The 27,241-nt window shown below is 43.5% G+C and overlaps 1 pseudogene; it reads right to left on the reverse strand.

Moving 5' to 3' along the window:
* LOC129817121 (laminin subunit alpha-2-like) overlaps window positions 1-27,241 on the reverse strand; it is a 191,211-nt pseudogene that overhangs the window by 4,863 nt on the left and 159,107 nt on the right.

Below are 27,241 nucleotides of genomic sequence, written 5' to 3' on the forward strand. Positions count from 1 at the left end.
GTTCCACAGACACACGTCTGATGTCACTGATGTCATGAATGGCGAAAGTCAGCACAGTCGGTAGCTAGAGGAACAGTGCTAAGAAAAAGATTACAGTATGATTACCGAAATGCACATCAGTTCTACAAGAAAATGTTGTACTACCAGTTGCAATACTGTAGCAATCTATTCATTTGCCTACAATGATACATAATATGGAGATATATCAAGAGAATATTTGAGGAAAATACAGGTGGTGTTGGCCAATGCAAGGCAGCTTGGTTAGCAGAGAATGAATAACTCTGGAAGGATGGATGAGAGAGAGCGAGAGAGAGAGAGAGACAAACAGAGACAGAGCGAAGAGGACTGAGAGATCGAGACAGAGAGAGGACAGAAAGAGAGAGAGCGAGGAGGACAGAGACAGAGAGGAGGAAAGGGAGAGAGAGAGGAGGACATAGAGACAGAAAGAGAGAGGAGGACAGAGCGAGGAGGACAGAGAGACAGAAAGAGAGAGAGAGCAAGGAGGACAGAGCAAGGACAGAGAGAGTACTGCTACAGTACCTCAGCTGTCAGCCAGAGAGGATAGATGGAGCAGCGGAGCTATGAGAAAGAGCCCTGTCAACACTGCAGCTTTACCTATAAAGCAGACCTAATGGATTGGAAAACGGCCCATTCTTTATTCCAGCCACATCAACCTCTCTGATGGTGTATTTAGACTCAGGGCCAACCGGTCTGTCTGGCTGAGCTGTGCTGGGGACAGATGACAGCTCTTTATGGGGATAATATATCACTCCATCATAGGCTGGGAACTTAGTCCTTTAATGTGACTTTTTTGTCTTTTACTCCCTGATACCCATAGGAGTGGGACCTATAGTGGGAGATGAGAGGGTCTGTCTGGTGTCGGGGTGGGTGGTGGAGCCTCAGGTTGGACCGTCTGGGACACGTCTTCTACCTTGGCCTTCTCTTCCTCATCAGGCTCCTTCTCTGGGAGGGGAAGCGGGGGAGGGGGAGGGGCCAGGTTTTTACACTGGCCGATCTCTGCGTTCTCAAAGGCCACGGGCTGGGAGAAGTCTGTGAGGCTGTAGGGCATGCACAAGCAAACAAACACACACATGGATGTGCACACACAAATACACACACACACACAGAGAGAGAGAGAAAGAAAGTGTGTTAATGGGTGATGATGTGTAATCAGTTGAATTATGAACATAGTTATCACAGAGGATAGCCCCATTAAAGCCAACTAAATATGGGTGAACTGTGTTTAGTCCACTGGGAAGCGAGAGAGAGCCCTGAGCCCCATGATAGGAATGTATTATCATCCATAGACAAAAACAGTCAAAACAGGTCAAGGTGTCAAATAACTGCATTTACAACCTGTTTAACTGGGAGAAGCCAACGCACCATGAAACAGTTCACAAATACTTCACATGTACAACACTTCCCACATAGCCTTCCATTAATAACATCTACTAATAATGAGACAATATCTATGATCAGGATAATTCATCGTTATATGGAGATAATAGGCGCTGCTGAGAGATGTACATGGTATTGATCATGAGGTTCCAGATGCAGCCTTCGAAGGGGACGTTGGGTCTCTGGGAGCTGAACTCTACGTCAGCGGGGATATCCCCGATGAACAGTCTCTTGACGCCTATTAGCTGGTCGTTGGGAAGGGCCTGCTCCCTCTTCAGCTCCTCATCCACCTGGACTGCAAATGACCTGGACAGAGACACGCAGTACAGTGAGACATTTTGAGCCAGCTCTGTGTAGAAACAGCTAAAAAGAAATGGCTTGAAACTAGTTCATTAAGACACAAGTTATTGTGCAATATGAGGCTGTTCAGTGTATAGCTGTGTGTGTGTGTGTGTGTGTGTGTGTGTGTGTGTGTGTGTGTGTGTGTGTGTGTGTGTGTGTGTGTGTGTGTGTGTGTGTGTGATCTTACCTGCCGCCCAATCTCTCAATGCGCAGGATGTGTTCTCTCCCGTCGTGCAGGATGCCCTGGTCAGGCTTGCGGACCACCTTGCGTGGGCTTTGGCTGCCTGTAAACACCAGCACCTCCAGGGCCCCTTGTTCAGCAACACAGCCAGGAAGGGCTGCAGGGGGCAGGGGAGAAGAGAGGGTGCGTGAGGGGGGACCACCTAATCTAAATGACCAACACCACCTCAGCACAGACTCAGGGACACAGGGTTATACAGAAAATCAATACATAAACACACTCAGTGCATAAAGCCATTGTTTAGAAGACACAATATGGAGCAAGTCAGGACAGGCGTCACACAATCTGGAGCAAGTCAGGACAGGCTTCACACAATCTGGAGCAAGTCAGGACAGGCTTCACACAATCTGGAGCAAGTCAGGACAGGCTTCACACAATCTGGAGCAAGTCAGGACAGGCTTCACACAATCTGGAGCAAGTTAGGACAGGCTTCACACAATCTGGAGCAAGTCAGGACAGGCTTCATACAATCTGGAGCAAGTCAGGACAGGCTTCATACAATCTGGAGCAAGTCAGGACAGGCTTCATACAATCTGGAGCAAGTCAGGACAGGCTTCATACAATCTGGAGCAAGTTAGGACAGGCTTCATACAATCTGGAGCAAGTCAGGACAGGCTTCATACAATCTGGAGCAAGTCAGGACAGGCTTCATACAATCTGGAGCCTTGAATGTTCAAAGACAATAAGAACTTTATGCCCAGAAACATTAAGAAAAATATGTTCAATAATGATGAAACCTCAGATACTTTGAGAAAGGAAGTCAACTTTACATAATTGCATACCGATATGCTTTTCAACCCTGAGGGCCTGTAGAGTTTATGTAAGACCTCCATTTTTCTACACGCCTTGATTGGATTCTGTTTGGGCAGAGCTTCAAAGAAAGCGCAGCCCTCTCTGAAACATACTAGACGAGAAGTAGATTGATTTAAGTGCCTCTTGTTATGATTAAATTCTCTGTAATCAGTCCAGCGAGATGGTGAGCACATCCCACCACAGTGTTGGAATTGCAGACTAGCATGCACCGAGGGAGTTTGCCTGGGGAGAGTGAGGGAGAGTGAGGGAGAGTGAGGGGATGTGCTACTGATACAATAACTATGGTCTGATTCAGCACGCGTTCCTTCTGTCCCCTGCGCAAATTGACAGAATGAACGACGAGGACACAGAGACAGACGAGGCCGACGTGTACTCATTCGAAATGACACTCACTTAATTTACTAGGTCTAATGATTTTTAAAGGTGACGGTCTGGACCTTTACCAAGGGTCATCGTTAAATTGGACGTGATCCATCAGAGGGCTGTTGTATAATGTATTTCTTACTAACGACACTTGCAGGGAGAATGTTAGAGGTTAAACCCACTATCATTTCCTGCAGCCACAGGCACTAATTGATGTGGTGGTCTGCAGATGAAGAGAAGGAGAGAGAGATGAAGGGTGCCCTAACAGAGACGTAGAAAGTCATATTTTAATCAAAACTGTCATCGCAAATCTCCCAGCCTTTAGCCCTCTGTGAAAGATTATCCATTTTTGTTTGCTGTCGGGTGAAAGTATAATCATTAAACCTCACAGGCAATCCATCTCTTTTATAGTTTGTTTAATAAGGAGCCTCTCACACAGCAGGAGTTGATTATCAATGGGCTGTTAGTTTTTCAAAGCAACTCAGCCAGACAGCACAGTGCTCCTTATTCAATTACAGGAACCAAGAAACACCTCCAACAGCCATTCCAGTTCTACTGGGTAATAGGATCCAATGACTTATAAAGAACAAGGAGGTGACATTATAGAGGACTTGGTGCTGTGTTAGAATGCTTTGATAGTTGTAACACTGAAGTGAGTGTTTATATGTGTGTGTGTGTGTGTGTGTGTGTGTGTGTGTGTGTGTGTGTGTGTGTGTGTGTGTGTGTGTGTGTGTGTGTGTGTGTGTGTGTGTGTGTGTGTGTGTGTGTGTGTGTGTGTGTGTGTGTGTACGAGTGTATGTGTGTGTGTATGCGTGTATGCATGTGTGTCTCTCATCCACCTCCTGTTACCTCCCCAGTCTGCCTGTGTCTCCTCTTGGGGAGTTGGAACTGGGAGCTGGTTCCATTGGTGCCCCCACTGCCAAACAGGATGATGCCCTTGTCACTCTTGGTTGCGAAGGACAAGCTGATCTCCGTACCAGCGTCAAAGGACATGGACTTCAGTTCCACGTGGCCTGGCTTGGAGAAGCTCACTGTATGGAGGTTATGTTGGCGAGAGAGAGACCTGTCATGATGCTCATTCACAGCACAATCAATTGAAAGTCATCAGTAATTGGCAGAGTTCTTTTCATAATCTGAATACTGTATAATAGTACAATATAATATAACACTGTGTTGTTCTGTTTATAATGTCCATATCAATTTCAGAGTTATATCGAACATAATAATAAACCTTGTCTGTTAGAGTGGAGTTTGTTAGCACAGTATGCATTTTCAGATGCATCGTCAGGCATTGACACAGGGTCCACAACAAATGAATATAGGCCTACTGAAGCGATTGTGAAATCTTTTACAAACACAACTGAACACAACTGAGACGTACAAACCAGCCGTTGCTGAATTAAAAATGACTACACTCTTTTACATTCTGTGTCTGTGGTGTGAATGTGTGTATAAATATTCTCCCCTAACTAAAATAACAACTTCAGAAGCAACGATTTCTCTGTTATTTATATGCCTCGCTCGTTTTTATTATTCTTGGTTTTTTTCCCGCAAAATGTTTGGCCATATTTGATGAGTGTGCCTGTACCTCTGAATAATGAAAGGGGTGATGAAAAGAAGAGGGAGATGAAAGAGGAGGAGTGCTAAACTGACCTCTACAGAGCAGCCTTTGGTCAGGCCGGTGTAGTCGGCACTGCTCAGCAGGTTACAGGGGGTTCTGGAAACCTCAATGTCTCTCATACAGCCAGCATACCTCTTCTTGGCAACCTCTGACCTGTAAAGAGAAGAGAGAGTTGTCTCAATTGCAATTTGGACTTCCATTCTGTTCATTGTGGAAGCGCTGTCCTAGTTTTAGGAGCCAATGACTATGTGAGATAAACACCAAACTAAGACTGTATTCATTCGAAATTTATAAAGTCAGGTTTCTGTTTTAAGAACAATTATTTGGTATACCTTTCATCTGGCGTTATCCAAAAGCTATGAACCTTTATCTGAACAATCAGACACTAGCTTCTGCGAAGCACATATAAAGCTTCAGATAGTTAAAGGCTAATTTGAAAATGTCAGCAATTTACCAGTAAATTCCACAGCATGCAAGAGAAGTAGTGGGGTGACAATATAGCAGTAGCTACTGAATGAAAAGGAGTGGAAGCTGTAGCCTATTGGTCCCCAGAATATTGTACATTTGGACAAATATCTAAAACCATTGAGAAATGGAGGGTTGTTTACTGACTCAATTCTGATGACCAGCGTATATTGCATTAAAGCATCTACAATATATATATATATATATATATATATATATATATATATATATATATATATATTTTAAATTTAACCTTTATTTAACTAGGCAAGTCAGTTAAAACTTCTTATGGCTGCAGGGGCTGTATTGAGTAGCTTGGACGAAAAGGTGCCCAGAGGTGCCCAGAGTAAACTGCCTGTTCCTCAGTCCCAGTTGCTAATATATGCATAGTATTATTAGTATAGGATAGAAAACACTCTGAAGTTTCTAAAACTGTTTGAATGATGTCTGTGAGTATAACAGAACTCATATGGCAGGCAAAAACCTGAGAAAAAAACCCAACCAGGAAGTGGGAAATCTGAGGTTTGTAGGTTTTCAACTCATCGCCCATAGAATACACAGTGGGATATGGGTCCGTTTGCACTTCCTACGGCTTCCACTAGATGTCAACCGTCTGTAGAACCTTGTCTGATGCTTCTACTGTGAAGTGGGGCTGAAGGAGACGGGAATGAGTAAGGTCTATCATTAGCTGACCATGCTCTGACCATGCGCGTTCACATGAGAGGGAGCTCTGTTCCATCGCACTTCTGAAGACAATGGAATTCTCCGGCTGGAACATTATTGAAGATTTATGTTAAAAACATCCTAAAGATTGATTCAATACATCGTTTGACATGTTTCTACTGACTGTTACAGAACTTTTTGACATTTTGCCTGCTTTTAGTGAACGCGCTTCCTGACTTTGAATTTGTTTACCAAACACGCTAACAAAAATAGCTATTTGGACATAAATTATGGACATTACTGAATAAAACAAACATTTCTTGTGGAAGTGGGAGTCCTGGGAGTGCATTCCGACGAAGATCAGCAAAGGTAAGTGAAGATTTATAATGCTATTTATGAGTTTTGTTGACTGCACAATTTGGCGGGTAACTGTATGGCTTCCTTTTGTGGCTGAACGCTGTTCTCAGATGATTGAATATTGTGCTTTTGCCGTAAAGCGTTTTTGAAATCTGACACAGCGGTTGCATTAAGAACAAGTGTATCATTAATTCTATGTAAAGCATGTATCTTTCATCAAAGTTTATGATGAGTAGTTTATGATGAGCCCACATGACAAACAATAACACACGTAGACGGAGGACGTAGACGGCGGACGTAAAGGTAACGTAAAGGTAATGGCGGACTGAACGAAGTTATGTAGAGCACCTCAAGATAAAACATAATATTCGAAATATCTGCTAAATTAGACTAAAATATTAGCACTAAATAATCTGGTGGGTGATAACCTTCAATCTGGATAACAACACAAAACAAATCCTAAGACTAGAGACATTTATCGACAAATATTACGAAAACAAGCAACACCCAAACATGACGGAGAGTAAGACAGGGGAACCGATTCAAAAACGAAAACGTGACTCCTCAACCGACACTGATGATCTAATATTCTCACCACCGGCAATGGTAAAGGTCGAAACCGATTTGTTAAAATCAATAAATGACAAACTGGGTATACTTGAATTAGTTAGTAAAGATATAAAAGAGTTGAAGGCAAGCCTAGAGATGAGTGATGAAAAAGCTGCGGCTTTGGAGAAGGAAACACACGCGCTAAAAGGGACAGTCAATAAGATTGAAACCGAAATGAATGAATTTAAAAAGGAGAACAGCGTTCTGAAGGAATGCTTACTGGACATACAAACTAGATCCATGAGAAAGAATTTGGTACTTACAGGTATCCAAGAGAAAGAAGGAGAGGTTCCTGAATCTGTAGTTAGAGAGTTCCTTTTTGCAGCGCTTCAGATTCCACGCGAAGTTATCGATAAGATCCAACTTGAACGTGTACACCGCCTCGGACAGAGAGGGCAGAGGTACGAACGCCCAATCGTTGCCAAATTTGCTTCATTTAAAGATAAAATAATGGTTAAAAGCCTGGGTAAAAGACTTGCTGGGACCAAAATTGGCATGAATGATCAGTTTCCGAAAGAAATTGCAGAACGGCGCAAAGTTCTGTATCCAATTTTCAAAGAAAATAGATTAAAAGCGAAACGAGTAGCTCTCGTCGTTGATAAACTATATATTGATAACCAGTTGTTCAGAGACACAAAGATTACTCCATGGTTATTTTAAAAATTACAAAGTTCTCATAGATGAGGAAAATAAACACAATTCAAGCCCGGTTACTGATTGTAACAATACAATACAAAATATAGCTTTTCTATAAATCTTCACATATAACTAATTGAACACAAGCACTATTTCTACATAGTGAAGATAAAAACTAAGTAAACAGAAGGCACAGTATGTGTGGATGATGTGGTGTGTGTTTATTTTTATTTGTTATGTTTGGAAAGTTGAGTGAGTGAGTAATGAAATAGTTGCATATCCCAGAGCCAGTGTATTGCTGTGGGCCGGGTATGAGAGGGCTTTCAATGTTGTTCAGATGATGGATATACTTTTATAATGAATTATACGTCTTATTTATTTATTGTCCTATCATGGGGAACTACATTTTTAAAATAAATTATATCTAATTATTTATTATCCTATTTTAATGGTACGGTCCATGGCCCTATACCCTAGACACCCACATGAATGGCCCAGATACTAAGGAGAAGTCCCTAACTGTTTTATGTGCATGCTGTAAGCGGTCTGTATGCAGCCAAAATGAGGTCAGGGACCAAGAGCAGCACTGCCCCCTCAAGATTCTGAGCCTGCTTGGCAGGGTTGGTCCTGCAAAGCCAAAGCCCCCTAAAGGGAGAGCATAATAAACAAGGAAATTCTCAAAGCTGCTAATGAGAACCTTGACAACCTTGTACCTAGCCGGTGGGGATTCCGGTGGGGTGCCCCCACCCAGGCAGTGGCAGTGCTGGCAACACTAGCTGCAGTAACCCATGGGGAGGGGGTCACACTCGGACATTCAGAGAGGGGGTATATTATTGTGGCCCTGGTGGCACGAAACCAATCGGACTGCATGGAGATGCTTGGGAACATGGTCAAAATGGATGACCGTATTGTGGGTGTTTCAGGAAGAAGGTGTACATTTGACCTCCATCATCTAGGATGTGACAATGGTAAATAAATCTCTACATTTATGCTCATTTTTTGCGCGGTCTTGCAGGCCTTCTCATGCAGCTGCAACTGCAAGTACATTTGTAAATCATGACCCATCTTGAGTTGGGCTCTGGGATGGTGCAATTGTTGAGAGGGTGAGCTTATGGTTGTGTGGGGGTAAGGGCTGAATGTGTGTGGATGTATGTGTGTATCCCACAACTGTTGCGAAGGAAGAAGTAAAAGATGTTAGGGACTATAGAGGATGATTCACAGCAATATGTAATAAAAATCGAGGTGAGGGCGATGGAAATGCATTTGGCAATGGATCTGCTTCGGTTCGGTGGATGGCGCTGTGTGCACTTTTCGAAGGATGGATCCCAGTCGGTCCGGGGCTGTGCGATGCGGGGGGTTGGGGGTGGTCTGCCGGGCATTGGGATGACAACCCAACTCGAGGTGGGGGCTTTTGGCGGGTGGAATAGTGGGGACCAATTGGAGGTTTGCTTAGTGGAGATGCAAATGTCATGGTACAACTATATAGACACTCAATCATTATGTTACTTTTTAATAGGACGTTTACAAACATATATTTTGATAAAAAATAATTGAAAGGTGTGTCTCATTATGGTAAGTGGTGAAATAAGTATAGCCAGTTACAATTGTAATGGCTTAGCAGATAATAAGAAAAGACGATCAGTATTTACCTGGCTAAAAGAGAAGGATTATAATATCTACTGTTTACAGGAAACCCATTCAACAGTTTTAGATTAAGTTTTGTGGAAAAAGAACTGGGGGGGGCGAAATATATTTCTCCCATGGGCAAAGAAATTCAAAAGGGGTGATGGTTTTAATTAATAATAACTTTGATCCAAATGTGCAACTTGTCCAAACAGATCATCAAGGTAGATGGATTATTTTAAATATGTTATTGGACAATAAACATATATGGCTTATTAACCTATACGGTCCGAATAATGATGATCCAAGCTTCTTTGACAATATATATAAGAATGTATCAACTCTACAAGCAACACTAGACTCTATTATTATAGTGGGAGATTTTAATACGGTCTTAAATACTTCTATGGACCGGAAAGGAAATCACACTACAAACTATCACCCTCAGGCACTTAAGGAAATCAGGAATGTCATGGATATATTGGAATTAGTGGATATATGGAGACTTAAATACCCTGACCTAGTGAGATATACATGGCGGAGGCTTAATCAAGCTAGTCGCCTTGACTACTTTCTTATATCATTCTCTCTGGCACCAAAAGTTAAAAAGTGTTTGATAGGGGACAGAATGCGGTCGGACCATCACATAATTGGCATATATATTACTCTTACAGAATTTCCACGTGGGCGAGGATATTGGAAATTTAATCAAAGCCTACTAGATGATAAATTGTTTAGGCTTAGGACAGAAGAATTTATAACTGACTTTTTTAGACATAACATAGGTACAGCAGATCCCCATATTGTATGGGACACTTTTAAGTGTGCCTTTAGAGGCCATGCAATTCAGTACTCATCTATAAAACAAAAGCAATTTCGATCAAAAGAGTCCATATTAACAAAGGAAATTGAAGGACTAACAGTACAGTTAGATAACAATAAAAACGGTACCATAGAGGCACAGAATAAGTTAGAGGAAAAACAAAAAGAAATGGAGGAACTTATTCAAGAACGATCCAGTGTAATATATTTTAAAAATAAAGCGAACTGGATGGAATATGGGGAAAAATGCACCAAATTCTTTTTCAATGTTCAATATAGAAATGCTACCAAAAAAAACGTATTGAAACTTGTTACAAATGATGGAGTCACGCATGATTCACCAAATGATATTTTGAAAGAGGAAGTAAAGTACTTTAAGAATATATTTTCGTTTCAGGCTCCTCCCTCTCCACTAACTGAAACTAATTGTATGGATTTTTTCCCTAATAATAATGTAAAATTAACATCTGTACAGAAAGACTCATGTGAAGGCCTAATTACAGAGGAGGAACTACTTGATGCAATTGGGGCCTTTAAGGATGGGAAAACTCCAGGACTGGATGGCATACCAGTGGAAGTATACAAACATTTTTTTGATATACTCAAAGGACCATTATTAGCTTGTTTTAACCACTCCTATATAAATGATAGATTATCAGACACGCAACAAGAAGGTGTGATATCATTATTACTGAAACAGGACACAAGTGGTATATATAAAAATCCAGTCCATTTAAAAAATTGGAGACCTCTTACACTTCAGTGTTGTGATGCAAAAATCCTAGCAAAATGCTTGGCGCATAGAATAAAAAAAGTTTTGTCAGATATTATTCATCCTAATCAGACAGGTTTTTTACATGGACGATACATTGGAGATAATATAAGGCAAGTACTGGAAACAATAGAACACTATGAAATATCGGGGACACCAGGCCTGGTTTTCATAGCTGATTTTGAAAAGGCTTTTGATAAAGTACGACTGGGGTTTATATATAAATGCCTAGAATATTTCAATTTTGGGGAATCTCTTATAAAATGGGTAAACATTATGTATAGTAACCCTAGGTGTAAAATAGTAAATAATGGCTACATCTCAGAAAGTTTTAAACTATCTAGAGGAGTAAAACAAGGTTGTCCACTATCGGCATATCTATTTATTATTGCCATCGAAATGTTAGCTGTTAAAATTAGATCAAACATTAATATTAAGGGATTAGAAATCCAGGGCCTAAAAACTAAGGTGTCATTGTACGCTGATGATTCATGTTTTCTTTTAAAACCACAACTAGAATCTCTCCACGGCCTCTTAGAGGATCTAGATACATTTGCTATCCTCTCTGGATTAAAACCAAATTATGATAAATGTACCATATTACGTATTGGATCACTAAAAAATACACATTTTACATTGCCATGTAGTTTACCAATTAAATGGTCTGACGGTGATGTGGACATACTCGGTATACAAATCCCAAAAGAAAGAAATGATCTCACTCCAATAAATTTTTATAGAAAGTTAGCAAAAATAGATAAGATCTTGCTACCATGGAAAGGAAAATACCTGTCTATTTGTGGGAAAATCACCCTGATTAACTCTTTAATCATATCACAGTTTACCTATTTGCTTATGGTTTTGCCTACACCTAGTGACCTGCTTTTTAAATTATATGAACAAAAAATATTCAATTTTATTTGGAACGGCAAGCCAGATAAAATTAAAAGGGCCTATTTATATAACGAATATGAATTCGGAGGGCAGAAATTATTAAATATTAAAGCATTAGACCTCTCACTAAAGGTATCAGTCATACAAAAGTTATACTTAAATCCAAACTGGTTCTCTAGTAGATTGGTACGAATGTCTCATCCTATGTTCAAGAAGGGCCTTTTTCCCTTTATTCAGATTACACCTGCTCACTTTCAGTTGCTTGAAAAGGAAATAATCTCCAAAATATCTTTATTTTTTAAACAAGCCTTAGAAAGTTGGTTGCAATTTCAGTTTAATCGACCTGAAAGGACGGAACAAATAGTACAACAAATCTTGTGGTTAAATTCAAATATAGTAATTGATAAAAAAACTGTATTTATCGAAGAAATGTTTAAAAAATGTATAATTTTTGTGAATGATATCATAAATAGGACTGGTGGAGTAATGTCACACATGCAGCTAACACAGACATATGGAAATGTCTGCTCTACCCAAAATTACAACCAATTAATTGCAGCATTACCACAAAAATGGAAGAGGCAGGTGGAAGGGGATAAAAGTAAGGAACTTGTATGTCGGCCTTATATTAAAGAACATAAATGGTTAAAGAAAAGTGTGATAAATAAAAACATATACCAATTTCATTTAAGGACCAAAAAACTTACAGCTGTGCCATATAAATTGCAAAATAGTTGGGAAGAGATTTGCGATGTACCCCTTCCATGGCACATGGTTTATGAATTGATACGCAAAACAACGCCGGATTCAAAACTTCGAATTTTTCAATTTAAATTATTGTACAAAATTCTTGCAACTAATAGAATGTTATATGGGGGATACAATCTTCCCAGCTCTGTAGATTCTGCTGTGAGGAGGCAGAGTCATTAGACCATTTATTTTGGTATTGTCCGCATGTAGCTCGTTTTTGGTCACAGGTCCAGGAATGGTTGAAGAATTGCAACATTTGCATAGAACTAACGCTACAGATAGCAATACTGATTTGAAAAGCCATAGTCAATCATTCAATAATATAATAATTATTTTAGCAAAAATGTTTATTTTTAATTTACAATCCGTGGAAGCTATGAGAATAGGAAGATTCAAATCTTTTGTGAAGCATCACAGCACAGTTGAAAAATATATGGCAAATAAAAATCCAAAATGGATGATGTTGGAAGATAGATGGGAAAGGTTGAGTGGAGCTGAAGGGTGGGACTAATAACAAGATAAACAATGTAGGGCATACGGGATCTGTGAAATGTGTATAGGTGCGGAGCTATTGTGAAATAGCACAGTTACAAGTGGAAATCAAACTGGATGGACAACAGAATAGAGGAAGGACTAAGAACAAACAAGAGAGATGTAACGGCGTTCCTCTCTCTCTTCATAAGAAGAGGAGGTGTAGTGATCGAGCCAAGGCGCAGCGGGTTGTGAATACATGATTATTTATTAAATAAACAAAACAGACCAAACTAATACGAAAACGAACTATACTTGATAAACTAACAAAAATAACAAAACGATGTAGACAGACCTGAACAAACGAACTTACAAATACACGAAGCACGCCGACACAGGAACAGACTACATAAACGCACGAACAAACCGAAACAATCCCGTATGGTGTAACATTGACACAGAAACAGGAGACAATCACCCACAAACAAACAGTGAGAACACCCTACCTAAATATGACTCTTAATTAGAGGAGAACGCAAAACACCTGCCTCTAATTAAGAGCCATACCAGGCAACCAAAACCAACATAGAAACAGATAACATAGACTGCCCACCCAAAACACATGCCCTGACCTAAAACACATACAAAAACAACATAAAACAGGTCAGGACTGTTACAGAACCCCCCCTTCAAGGTGCGAACGCCGGGCGCACCAGCACAAAGTCCAGGGGAGGGTCTGGGTGGGCAGTTGACCACGGTGGTGGTTCCGGCTCTGGACGCTGTCCCCACACCACCATAGTCACCCCCCGCTTCTGTCTACCCCTCCCAATGACCACCCTAAAACTCACATCCCCTAAATAAACGGCCAGCACCAGGAGAAGGGGCAGCACCGGGACAAGGGGCAGCACCGGGACAAGGGGCAGCACCGGAACAAAGGGCAGCACCGGAACAAGGGGCAGCACCGGGACAAGGGGCAGCACCGGGATAAAGACCAGCACCGGGACAAGGGGCAGCACCGGGACAAGGGGCAGCACCGGGACAAGGGGCAGCACCGGGACAAGGGGCAGCACCGGGACAAGGGGCAGCACCGGGACAAGGGGCAGCACCGGGACAAGGGGCAGGTCCCGGCTGATATACTCTGGCAGATCCTGGCTGAGGGACTCTGGCAGGTCTATGCAGGCTGACGGCTCTCGACGCTCATGGCAGGCTGACGGCTCTCGACGCTCATGGCAGGCTGACGGCTCTCGACGCTCATGGCGGGCTAACGGCTCTCGACGCTCATGGCGGGCTGACGGCTCTCGACGCTCATGGCGGGCTGACGGCTCTCGACGCTCATGGCGGGCTGACGGCTCTCGACGCTCATGGCGGGCTGACGGCTCTCGACGCTCATGGCGGGCTGACGGCTCTCGACGCTCATGGCGGGCTGACGGCTCTCGACGCTCATGGCGGGCTGACGGCTCTCGACGCTCATGGCGGGCTGACGGCTCTCGACGCTCATGGCGGGCTGACGGCTCTGGCTGCTCATGGCTCGCTGGCGGCTCTGGCAGATCCTGTCTGGTTGGCGGCTCTGGCAGATCCTGTCTGGTTGGCGGCTCTGGCAGATCCTGTCTGGTTGGCGGCTCTGGCAGATCCTGTCTGGTTGGCGGCTCTGGCAGATCCTGTCTGGTTGGCGGCTCTGGCAGATCCTGTCTGGTTGGCGGCTCTGGCAGATCCTGTCTGGTTGGCGGCTCTGGCAGATCCTGTCTGGTTGGCGGCTCTGGCAGATCCTGTCTGGTTGGCGGCTCTGGCAGATCCTGTCTGGCGGACGGCTCTAGCGGCTCCTGTCTGGCGGACGGCTCTAGCGGCTCCTGTCTGGCGGACGGCTCTAGCGGCTCCTGTCTGGCGGACGGCTCTGTAGGCTCATGGCAGACGGGCGGCTTTGCAGGCTCATGGCAGACGGGCGGCTTTGCAGGCTCATGGCAGACGGATGGCTCAGACGGCGCTGGGGAGACGGATGGCTCAGATGGCGCTGGGGAGACGGATGGCTCAGATGGCGCTGGGGAGACGGATGGCTCTGGCCGGATACGGCGCACTGTAGACCTGGTGCGTGGTGCCGGAACTGGAGGCACCGGGCTAAGGATAAGCACCTTCCTACTAGTGCGGGGAGCAGGGACAGGGCACACTGTACTCTCAAAGCCTACTCTATCCCTGATGCGAGGTACCGGCACTGGTGACACCGGGCTGAGGACAAGCACATCAGGATTAGTAGGGGGAGAAGATACAGTGTGTACAGGGCTCTGGAGACGCACAGGAGGCTTTGTGCGTGGTGCCGGAACTGGAGGCACCGAACTGGATACACGCACTACAGAGAGAGTGCGTGGAGGAGGAACTGGGCTCAGGAGACGCACTGATAGCCTAGTGCGTAGTGTAGGCACTGTAGGTACTAGGCTGGGGCGGGGAGGTGGCGCCGGAAATACCGGACCGTGGAGGCGTACTGGCACTCTTGAGCATTGAGCCTGCCCAACCTTACCTGGTTGAATGCTCCCGGTCGCCCGACCAGTGCGGGGAGGTGGAATAACCCGCACCGGCCTATGTAGGCGAACCGGGGAAACCATGCGTAAGGCCGGTGCCATGTATGCCGGCCCGAGGAGACGCACTGGAGACCAGACGCGTTGAGCCGGCCTCATGACACCTGGCTCAATACCCAATCTAGCCCTACCAATGCGGGGAGGTGGAATAACCCGCACTGGGCTATGCACTCGTACAGGAGACACCGTGCGCTCTACTGCGTAACACGGCGCCTGCCCGTACTCCCGTTCTCCACGGTAAGCCTGGGAAGTGGGCGCAGGTCTCCTACCTGCCCTTGGCCCACTACCTCCTAGCCCCCCCCCAAGAAATTTTTGGGAATTACTTACGGGCTTTTTGGGCTTCCGTGCCAGACGCGTTCCCTCATAGCTCCGGTTCCTCTCTCCGGTAGCCTCTGCTCTCCCCAGTGCCTCCAGCTGCTCCCATGGCTTTTCGGGCTTCCAGCCACGTCTCCTTGCTGCCTCCTCAAACCACCGCTCCTGGGCTTTAGCTGCCTCCCTCTCTTCCTGAGAGCGGCGATTCTCTCCTGCCTTAGCCCAGGGACCTTCTCCATTCAATATCTGCTCCCAAGTCCAGAAATCCTTGTTTTCCTGTCCCTTACTCCAATTACTCCGCTGCTTGGCTCTGTAACGGCGTTCCTCTCTCTCTTCATAAGAAGAGGAGGTGTAGTGATCGAGCCAAGGCGCAGCGGGTTGTGAATACATGATTATTTATTAAATAAACAAAACAGACCAAACTAATACGAAAACGAACTATACTTGATAAACTAACAAAAATAACAAAACGATGTAGACAGACCTGAACAAACGAACTTACAAATACACGAAGCACGCCGACACAGGAACAGACTACATAAACGCACGAACAAACCGAAACAATCCCGTATGGTGTAACATTGACACAGAAACAGGAGACAATCACCCACAAACAAACAGTGAGAACACCCTACCTAAATATGACTCTTAATTAGAGGAGAACGCAAAACACCTGCCTCTAATTAAGAGCCATACCAGGCAACCAAAACCAACATAGAAACAGATAACATAGACTGCCCACCCAAAACACATGCCCTGACCTAAAACACATACAAAAACAACATAAAACAGGTCAGGACTGTTACAAGAGAACTATTATAAAGTAGACTGTGTCTGTAAAATGTGTATAAGATGTATAAATTGAAGGTAAAAACAGAAATGTTTATCAGTTTACTCCAATTGGGGGATCGGTGGTAGGGGTTGCGGGGAATAATAATAAAGGTATACTCTTTAAAAAAAGTATGTATGTCTATGTAGGTATGTGTATGTATATATGTGTATATGTATGCATACGTGAATGGATATATATATTTACCCCCAAAAATATGGGGGATTGGAAATGATGCAGACAATTACATTGGAAGCAACATTCTTTCCGCAATATTAAGCTGATCCACCCCCCGAAAAAGAAAAAAAGAAAAAAAAGTTTATGATGAGTATTTCTGTTATTTGATGTGGCTCTCTGCAATTTCTCCGGATATTTTGGAGGCATTTCTGAACATGGCGCCAATGTAAACTGAGGTTTTTGGATATAAATATTAAACAAAACATATATGTATTGTGTAACATGAAGTCCTATGAGTGTCATCTGATGAAGATCATCAAAGGTTAGTGATTCATTTTATCTCTATTTCTGCTTTTTGTGACTCCTGTCTTTGGCTGGAAAAATGGCTGTGTTTTTCTGTGATTTTGCGGTGACCTAACATAATCGTTTGTGGTGCTTTCGCTGTAAAGCCTATTTGAAATCGGACACTGTGGTGGGATTAACAAGAAGTGTATCTTTAAAATGGTGTGAAATACTTGTATGCTTGAGGAATTTTAATTATGAGATTTCTGTTGTTTGAATTTGGCGCCCTGCACTTGTCATATCGATCTCGTTAACGGGATTGCAGCCATAAGAAGTTTTAATATCAAATTCTTATTTAGAATGAGCTAAGTAAGCATACTTTGTGAAGTAAATGCATGGTAACTTGTATGATAAAACCAAGGTACCAGGGATGCTTTAGAGAGTAATGGGCTATGCTAAGTACATGCAAAAGATGATACAGTAAACTTTAACAGTACATATATTACCTTGCTTTAATACTGTAGGAGCAAAAGATACAAGTATATGCATATTAAGACAAGTATGACACACGTAGACAGACACTTAAAAAGTATATGCAGTTCTCCATGTGTGATTTAAAAGGGTTACCACTTCTATAAGACCTATAGAATATACCTCTCATACTGCCGAAGACTGTGAAGGTCATATCTACATAACCTATTGTTACTGTTTATGTGACAGTTCCAAAAGAGTTAACCTGTTTGGGCTGCAGGGGCAGTATTGAGTAGCCAGATAAAAGGTGCCCATTTCAAATGGCTTCGTACTCAATTCTTGCTCGTACAATATGCATATTATTATTACTATTGGATAGAAAACACTCTCTAGTTTCTAAAACCGTTTGAATTATATATGTGAGTAAAACAGAACTCATTTGGCACAAACTTCCTGACCAGGAAGTGGAAAGTCTGAAATTGAGGCTCTGTTCTAGGTCCTGCCTATAAATGGGCATGATACGTTTTAGTATACATGCACGTCATACACCTTCCCCTGGATGTCAAGAGGCAGTGAGAGAAGAAATGGAGTGTTTATCTTGGTCTGAAGTGGAATAAAAACTCTTGGAATGACGTGTCACCCATTTCCTGTTTTCAGGAAGGCGCGAGAAGGAACCGGGGATTGCCTTATGAAAAGCTTTCGTTATAGGCGACTACTATCTCCGGCTTTGATTTTATTTGATACATGTGACCATATCATCGTAAAGTATGTTTTTTCAATATAGTTTAACTTGTTGGGGATGGGGGCGCTGTTTAGACTATTTATGCTAATTGGGTAATTTTTGAAACGGCTTCCCACAAAATCCTTGATCGTACAATATGCATATTATTATTATTATTGGATAGAAAACAGTCTATAGTTTCTATAGGAGTTGAAATTTTGTCTCTAAGTGGAACAGAGCCCATTCTACAGCAATTTCCCTGACATGGAGTCAGATTTGAGAAATGTTGGCCACTGTTCTGAAGTCAGTTAAAAGGGCACTGTTTTTGCTATGACTATACGGACACTGCTTACGTCTTCCCCTGGATGCCTTTACGTGATGACGATTCCAAAGGGGTCGATTGCGCGTTCACAGGCACTACAAATGAAAAAACCCTGAGGCTAGCAAGTCTTTTCTTGCTGCGTAACGCGCGTGGAGGACACCGACCCCCTCCTGTTCCAAGCGTTAGTTTAGCCTGTTATATTTCTCCGGTCATCTTTTCACTCGTTATAGGAGTTAAAAACATCATAAGGTAGTTAATTTAAAGCGTTTTATAGCAATTTATATCCGTTTAGTGCGATTTTGGGACATTTATTTTTGCAACGATGTGAATAGTTGGGCACGCTTTTCAGTTCATCCCGAACGCAGTTGGCATTTCCACATGGCAAGAGGACAGCTTTCCACCAAAAGACGATTTCTCCCAAGAAAGGATCCTTTGCCCAAGATACTGATGGAAGAACAGCTCAAGGTAGGACATTTTTATTATGATAAATCGTGTTTCTGTCGAAACATTTTAGTGGCTTAGGACGCCATGTTTTTTGACGTAGCTTCGCTTGGCGCAAACTGTATTGAAAAGTAAGGATAAATTAAAAAATGTAATAACGCAATTGTATTAAGAATTAAATTGTCTATCAATCCCTGTCCACCCTATATTTTTTAGTCACGTTTATGAGTATTTATGTATAAGAGTAGATCACTGTCTAAGTGGCGCAAGGACATTTTCTGACCAGCTTGTCTACATTTCACATTGTCTAACCATGATTTTGGTGGCTAAATATAAACATTTGCGATCAAACTGTATATGCATGTTGTAATGTGATGTTACAGGAGTGTCATCGGAAGAATTCTGAGAAGGTTAGTGAAAAAATTAATATCTTTTGGCGATGTTGACTTTTATCGCTCACTTTGGCTAGAATCAATGCTGGGCTGCTATGTGGTATGTGCTATGCTAATATAACGATTTATTGTGTTTTCGCTGTAAGACACTTAGAAAATCTGAAATATTGTCTGTATTCACAGGATCTGTGTCTTTCGATTCGTGTATGCTGTGTATTTTTACGAAATGTTTGATGATTAGTAAGTAGGTAAACACGTTCTATTCCATTTGTGACGGTGGGTGCAATTGTAACCTATGCCATCTACCTGAAATATGCACTTTTTTCTAACAAAACCTATCCCATACCATAAATATGTTATCAGACTGTCATCTGATGAGTTTTTTTGTTGGTTAGGGGCTATAAATATCTTAGTTTAGCCGAATTGGTGATGGCTACTGGTGTTGGTGGACAAATAAAAGATGGTGGATTATGCTAATGTGTTTTTAGGTAATAGATGTACATCTTTACATATTGTGTCTTCCCTGTAAAACATTTTAAAAATCGGACATGTTGACTGGATTCACAAGATCTGTGTCTTTCATTAGCTGTATTGGACTTTAATGTGTGAAAGTTAAATATTTAACTGGTTTTTCAGTGGGGGGGGGGGGGGGTGTGCCGCTAGCGCCACGCTGATCCTAGACAGGTTAATCAGATTATTGAAATTTTTTCGGGAGTTTTGCCGTGTTCCGTTCTCTTCCGTTTGTTGACATGGAGAGATTCGTGCCACTTGGCTAGTGTGCTTGCTAAATCGAGAGGGAAAAAGGCCGTTCCAAATCCAAACAACGATTGTTCCCGACAAAGGACCCCTTGTCCAACATTCTGATGAAAGATCAGCAAAAGTAGGAAACATTTTATGATGCTATTTCATATATCTGTCGTACATGTGAACTAGTCGTTGGCGCCCAGCTTTTGGGTAGTCTCTAGCTATACCGAAGCTGTATGTCGTAATGAAGTTATTTATAGAATTCTAACATGGCGATTTCATTAAGAACTAATGGATCTATCATTTCCTATACAACTGTCACGTTCCTGACCTATTTATGTTAGTTTTTGTGTGTTAGTTGGTCAGGACGTGAGGTTGGGTGGGCATTCTATGTTATCTGTTTCTATGTTGGTTTCGGTTTGCCTGGTATGGCAATTAGAGGCAGGTGGTTTGCGTTTGCCTCTAATTAAGAGTCATATTTAGGTAGGGCATTCTCACTGTTTGTTTGTGGGTGATTGTCTCCTGTGTCAGTATGTCTGTTCGTACCACATGGGACTGTAGCGTTTGTTTTTTTCGTTTCGTTTCGATGTCGTCTGTTTTCCTGTACGTAAGTTTATGTTTAGTTATGTAAGTTTATGTTCAGGTTGCGTCAACGTCGTTTTCTTATTTTGTAGTTTGGAAAGTGTTTTGTTTCGTTTCATGTGCCATCGTAATTTATAATAAAGATGGCTTATTTCCCTGAGCCTGCGTTTTGGTCTGAAGATCCTTCTCTCCTCACCTCTTCCGAGGATGAGGAGAGCGTCACCCGTTACAGAATCACCCACCAAGCTAAGACCAAGCGGCAAAGGGAAACTAAACGGAGTAAGGGACAGGAGAGAAAGGATTTCTGGACATGGGAGCAAATAATGAATGGAGAAGGTCCCTGGGCTAAGGCAGGAGAAAATCGCCGTCCCAAAGCTGAGCTGGAGGCACGGAGGAGAGCAGAGGCTACCGAGGAGAGGAACCGGAGCTATGAGGGAACGCGTCTGGCACGGAAGCCAAAAAAGCCCGTGAGTAATTCCCAAAAATTTCTTGGGGGGGGGCTAGGAGATAGTGGGCCAAGGGCAGGTAGGAGACCTGCGCCCACTTCCCAGGCTTACCGTGGAGAGCGGGAGTACGGGCAGGCGCCGTGTTACGCAGTAGAGCGCACGGTGTCTCCTGTACGAGTGCATAGCCCAGTGCGGGTTATTCCACCTCCCCGCACTGGTAGGGCTAGATTGGGTATTGAGCCAGGTGTCATGAGGCCGGCTCAACGCGTCTGGTCTCCAGTGCGTCTCCTCGGGCCGGCATACATGGCACCTGCCTTACGCATGGTTTCCCCGGTTCGCCTACATAGGCCGGTGCGGGTTATTCCACCTCCCCGCACTGGTCGGGCAACCGGGAGCATTCAACCAGGTAAGGTTGGGCAAGCTCAATGCTCAAGAGTGCCAGTACGTCTCCACGGTCCGGTATTTCCGGCACCACCTCCCCGCCCCAGCCTAGTACCTACAGTGTATACACTACGCACTAGGCTACCAGTGCGTATCCTGAGCCCTGTTCCTCCTCCACGCACTCTCCCTGTAGTGCGTGTATCTAGCCCGGTGCCTCCAGTTCCGGCCCCACGCACTAAGCTACCAGTGCGTCTCCAGAGCCCTGTACACACTGTATATTCTCCCCCTACTAATCCTGATGTGCTTGTCCTCAGCCCGGCGTCACCAGTGCCGGTACCACGCATCAGGGATAGAGTAGGCTTTGAGAATACAGTGTGCCCTGTCCCTGCTCCCCGCACTAGTAGGAAGGTGCTTGTCATTAGCACGGTGCCTCCAGTTCCGGCACCACGCACCAGGTCTACAGTGCGCCATATCCGGCCAGAGCCATCCGTCTCCCCAGCGCCATCTGAGCCATCCGTCTCCCCAGCGCCATCTGAGCCATCCGTCTCCCCAGCGCCATCTGAGCCATCCGTCTCCCCAGCGCCATCTGAGCCATCCGTCTCCCCAGCGCCATCTGAGCCATCCGTCTCCCCAGCGCCGTCTGAGCCATCCGTCTGCCAGGAGCCTGCAAAGCCGCCCGTCTGCCATGAGCCTGCAAAGCCGCCCGTCTGCCATGAGCCTACAGAGCCGTCAGCCAGACAGGAGCCGCTAGAGCCGTCAGCCAGACAGGAGCCGCTAGAGCCGTCAGCCAGACAGGATCTGCCAGAGCCGCCAACCAGACAGGATCTGCCAGAGCCGCCAACCAGACAGGATCTGCCAGAGCCGCCAACCAGACAGGATCTGCCAGAGCCGCCAACCAGACAGGATCTGCCAGAGCCGCCAACCAGACAGGATCTGCCAGAGCCGCCAACCAGACAGGATCTGCCAGAGCCGCCAGCGAGCCATGAGCAGCCAGAGCCGTCAGAGCGCCATGAGCAGCCAGAGCCGTCAGAGCGCCATGAGCGTCGAGAGCCGTCAGAGCGCCATGAGCGTCGAGAGCCGTCAGAGCGCCATGAGCGTCGAGAGCCGTCAGCCTGCCATGAGCGTCGAGAGCCGTCAGCCTGCCATGAGCGTCGAGAGCCGTCAGCCTGCCATGAGCGTCGAGAGCCGTCAGCCTGCCATGAGCGTCGAGAGCCGTCAGCCAGCCATGAGCATCGAGAGTCGTCAGTCAGCCATGAGCTGCCCTTCAGCCTGAAAAGGCTAGATACCCAGAACTGCCCATCAGTCCAGAGCTGTCTCTCTGTCCGGAGCTGCCTTTCAGTCCGGAGTTGCCCCTCTATCCTGATCTCCCTCTCTATCTTTATCTACCTCTATAGTCTTATCTATCCCTCTGTCTTGGTTTATCTCTCTGTCCCGATATTGTCATTATTAGATATGTTATTAGGAGGATTTTGTGGGGGAAGTAAGAGGGTGGACATTCTTGAAGGGAGGGGGCTAGGATGGATTATGGTGGGGTGGGAACCGCGCCCGGAGCCTGAGCCACCACCGTGGTTAGATGCCCACCCAGACCCTCCCCTAGACTTTGTGCTGGTGCGTCCGGAGTTCGCACCTTGTGGGGGGGGTACTGTCACGTTCCTGACCTATTTATGTTAGTTTTTGTGTGTTAGTTGGTCAGGACGTGAGGTTGGGTGGGCATTCTATGTTATCTGTTTCTATGTTGGTTTCGGTTTGCCTGGTATGGCTCTTGATTAGAGGCAGGTGGTTTGCGTTTGCCTCTAATTAAGAGTCATATTTAGGTAGGGCATTCTCACTGTTTGTTTGTGGGTGATTGTCTCCTGTGTCAGTATGTCTGTTCGTACCACATGGGACTGTAGCGTTTGTTTGTTTCGTTTCGTTTCGATGTCGTCTGTTTTCCTGTACGTAAGTTTATGTTTAGTTATGTAAGTTTATGTTCAGGTTGCGTCAACGTCGTTTTCTTATTTTGTAGTTTGGAAAGTGTTTTGTTTCGTTTCATGTGCCATCGTAATTTATAATAAAGATGGCTTATTTCCCTGAGCCTGCGTTTTGGTCTGAAGATCCTTCTCTCCTCACCTCTTCCGAGGATGAGGAGAGCGTCACCCGTTACAACAACATGTATTTTTTAGTTATGTTTATGAATAGCTATTTGGTCAGAATATGTGTGTCAGAAAAAGTGTCAGAAAAATATCCGGACGTTGTGGGAAAAAGTAGCTACGTTAGCACAATGTATAACCACTGATTTCAGCTTTAAATATGCACATTTTCGAACAAAATATAAGTGTATGTATAACCTGATGTTATAGGACTGTCATCTGATGAAGCATATCAAGGTTAGTCAAAAATTATATATCTTTTGCTTGTTTGTTACGATCGCTAACTTTTGCTACTGGGAAATGGCTTGTGTTTCTGGCTATTGTGGTAAGCTAATATAACGCTATATTGTGTTTTCGCTGTAAAACACCTAATAAATCGGAAATATTGGCTGGAATCACAAGATGCCTGTCTTTCATTTGCTGTACACTATGTATTTTTCAGAAATGTTTTATGATGAGTAATTAGGTATTTGACGTTGGTGTCTGTAATTATTATGGCTGCTTTCGGTGCAATTTCTGATTGTAGCTGCAATGTAAACTATGATTTATACCTGAAATATGCATATTTTTCGAACAAAACATAGATTTATTGAATAACATGTTATAAGACTGTCATCTGATGAAGTTGTTTGTTGGTTAGTTTGGTTGGTTGGTTCTTGGTTAGTTAGGTTGGCTTTGTGCATGCTACCTGTGCTGTGAAAAATGTCTGTCCTTTTTTGTATTTGGTGGTGAGCTAACATAAATATATGTGCTGTTTTCACTGTAAAACACTTTAAAAATCGGACATGTTGGCTGGATTCACAAGATGTGTACCTATCATTTGCTGTATTGGACTTGTTAATGTGTGAAAGTTAAATATTTCGAAAAAATATATTTTGAATTTCGCGCCCTGCACTTGAAGTGGCTGTTGTCATATTGTGGCCGGCCTCGGGCTTGCAGCCAGAAGAAGTTAACCTGTTGGGGATGGGGGCGCTGTTTAGACTATTTATGCTAATGTGGCTAATTTTTTAAACGGCTTCCCACAAAATCCTTGATCGTACAATATGCATATTATTATTATTATTGGATAGAAAACAGTCTATAGTTTCTATAGGAGTTGAAATTTTGTCTCTAAGTGGAACAGAGCCCATTCTACAGCAATTTCCCTGACATGGAGTCAGATTTGAGAAACGTTGGCCACTTTTCTGAAGTCATTTAAAAGGGCTCTGTCGTTGCTATGACTATACGGACACTTCTTACGTCTTCCCCTGGATGCCTTTACGTGATGACGATTCCAACGGGCTCGATTGCTCGTTCACAGGCCCTACAAATGAAAAAAACCTTTAGCTAGCAAGTCTTTTCTTGCTGCGTAACGCGCGTGGAAGACACCGACCCTCTCCTGTTCCAAGCGTTAGTTTAGCCTGTTATATTTCTCCGGTCATCTTTTCACTCGTTATAGGAGTTACAAACATCACAAAGTAGTTAATTTAAAGCGTTTTATAGCAATTTATATCCGTTTAGTGCGATTTTGGGACATTTATTTTTGCAACGATGTGAAAAGTTGGACACGCTTTTCAGTTCATCCCGAACGTAGTTGACATTTCCACATGGCAAGAGGACAGCTTTCCACCAAAAGACGATTTCTCCCAAGAAAGGATCCTTTGCCCAAGATACTGATGGAAGAACAGCTCAAGGTAGGACATTTTTATTATGATAAATCGTGTTTCTGTCGAAACATTTTAGTGGCTTAGGACGCCATGTTTTTTGACGTAGCTTCGCTTGGCGCAAACTGTATTGAAAAGTAAGGATAAATTAAAAAATGTAATAACGCAATTGTATTAAGAATTAAATTGTCTATCAATCCCTGTCCACCCTATATTTTTTAGTCACGTTTATGAGTATTTATGTATAAGAGTAGATCACTGTCTAAGTGGCGCAAGGACGTTTTCTTTACCAGCTTGTCTACATTTCACATTGTCTAACCATGATTTTGGTGGCTAAATATAAACATTTTCGATCAAACTGTATATGCATGTTGTAATGTGATGTTACAGGAGTGTCATCGGAAGAATTCTGAGAAGGTTAGTGAAAAAATTAATATCTTTTGGCGATGTTGACTTTTATCGCTCACTTTGGCTAGAATCAATGCTGGGCTGCTAATTGCTATGTGCTAAGCTAATATAACGATTTATTGTGTTTTCGCTGTAAGACACTTAGAAAATCTGAAATATTGTCTGTATTCACAGGATCTGTGTCTTTCGATTCGTGTATGCTGTGTATTTTTACGAAATGTTTGATGATTAGTAGTTAGGTAAACACGTTGCTCATTGTAATTATTCTAGTCCATTTGTGATGGTGGGTGCAATTGTAAACTATGCCATATACCTGAAATATGCACTTTTTTCTAACAAAACCTATCCCATACCATAAATATGTTATCAGACTGTCATCTAATGAGTTTTTTTGTTGGTTAGGGGCTATAAATATCTTAGTTTAGCCGAATTGGTGATGGCTACTGGTGTTGGTGGACAAATAAAAGATGGTGGAATATGCTAATGTGTTTTTAGGTAATAGATGTACATCTTTACATATTGTGTCTTCCCTGTAAAACATTTTAAAAATCGGAAATGTTGACTGGATTCATAAGATCTGTGTCTTTCATTAGCTGTATTGGACTTTAATGTGTGAAAGTTAAATATTTAAAAAAATATTTTTTTTGAATTTCGCGGCACTGGTTTTTCAGTGGGGGGGGGGGGGGAGTGCCGCTAGCGCCACGCTGATCCTAGACAGGTTAACACCAGAGAGGCCAGCGACAATGTGACACTGACTCAAGGTCCGGCAGCAGACAGAGGTGTTCTAATGGACACTCAAGTCTTTGTCTGTTTGTCCGTCTGTTAATCTGGCTACCTATATGCCTTGTCAACCCTCAACTTTATGGCCAAACGTGACAATATGAGAAGAACAGGAACAAACACTAACAGAATGTACAGTACTGAGTGTCTGAGCAAAACACGGAGCAGAGGTGTAAACAAAAGCTATCCGAGGTATACTTTAGTTGAAGAAAGTTCCGAATGACCATATTGGGATTTCTTACAGACCTTTACACATGTTAACCCAAGTGAGATTGATGATCAAAGGTACTGTTCAGTATGCAGACCCAGAGTGAAGTGTGTGTGTGTGTGTGTGTGTGTGTGTGTGTGTGTGTGTGTGTGTGTGTGTGTGTGTGTGTGTGTGTGTGTGTGTGTGTGTGTGTGTGTGTGTGTGTGTGTGTGTGTGTGTGTGTGTGTGTGTGTGTGTGTGTGTGTGTGTGTGTGTGTGTGTGTATAAAAACTGAATTAGTAGTATTAGGCCCTACTGTGGAGGTGATTGACCTCCTACAGAGTACAGGACATACCTGTCATTTCCAATGGTTGGCAAACCACCAAAGTAAATCCTCTCATCTTCCTTGAGGTTGAGCCCAGTGGCAGAGCCTTGAGATGACAAAACCAGCTTCTCCTCTTCATTGGAGTATATGTCCACGATGGCCACCGTAGCTGGGGTGGGAGGAAACCAACAAGGGTAAAGGTATTACTTGCTTGTTCAACAATATCCTCCATTTGGCAAATCTGACCATAATTCTATCCTCC

Source organism: Salvelinus fontinalis, chromosome 20, assembly GCF_029448725.1.
Source record: "Salvelinus fontinalis isolate EN_2023a chromosome 20, ASM2944872v1, whole genome shotgun sequence".
NCBI classification, from domain to species: Eukaryota; Metazoa; Chordata; class Actinopteri; order Salmoniformes; family Salmonidae; genus Salvelinus; species Salvelinus fontinalis.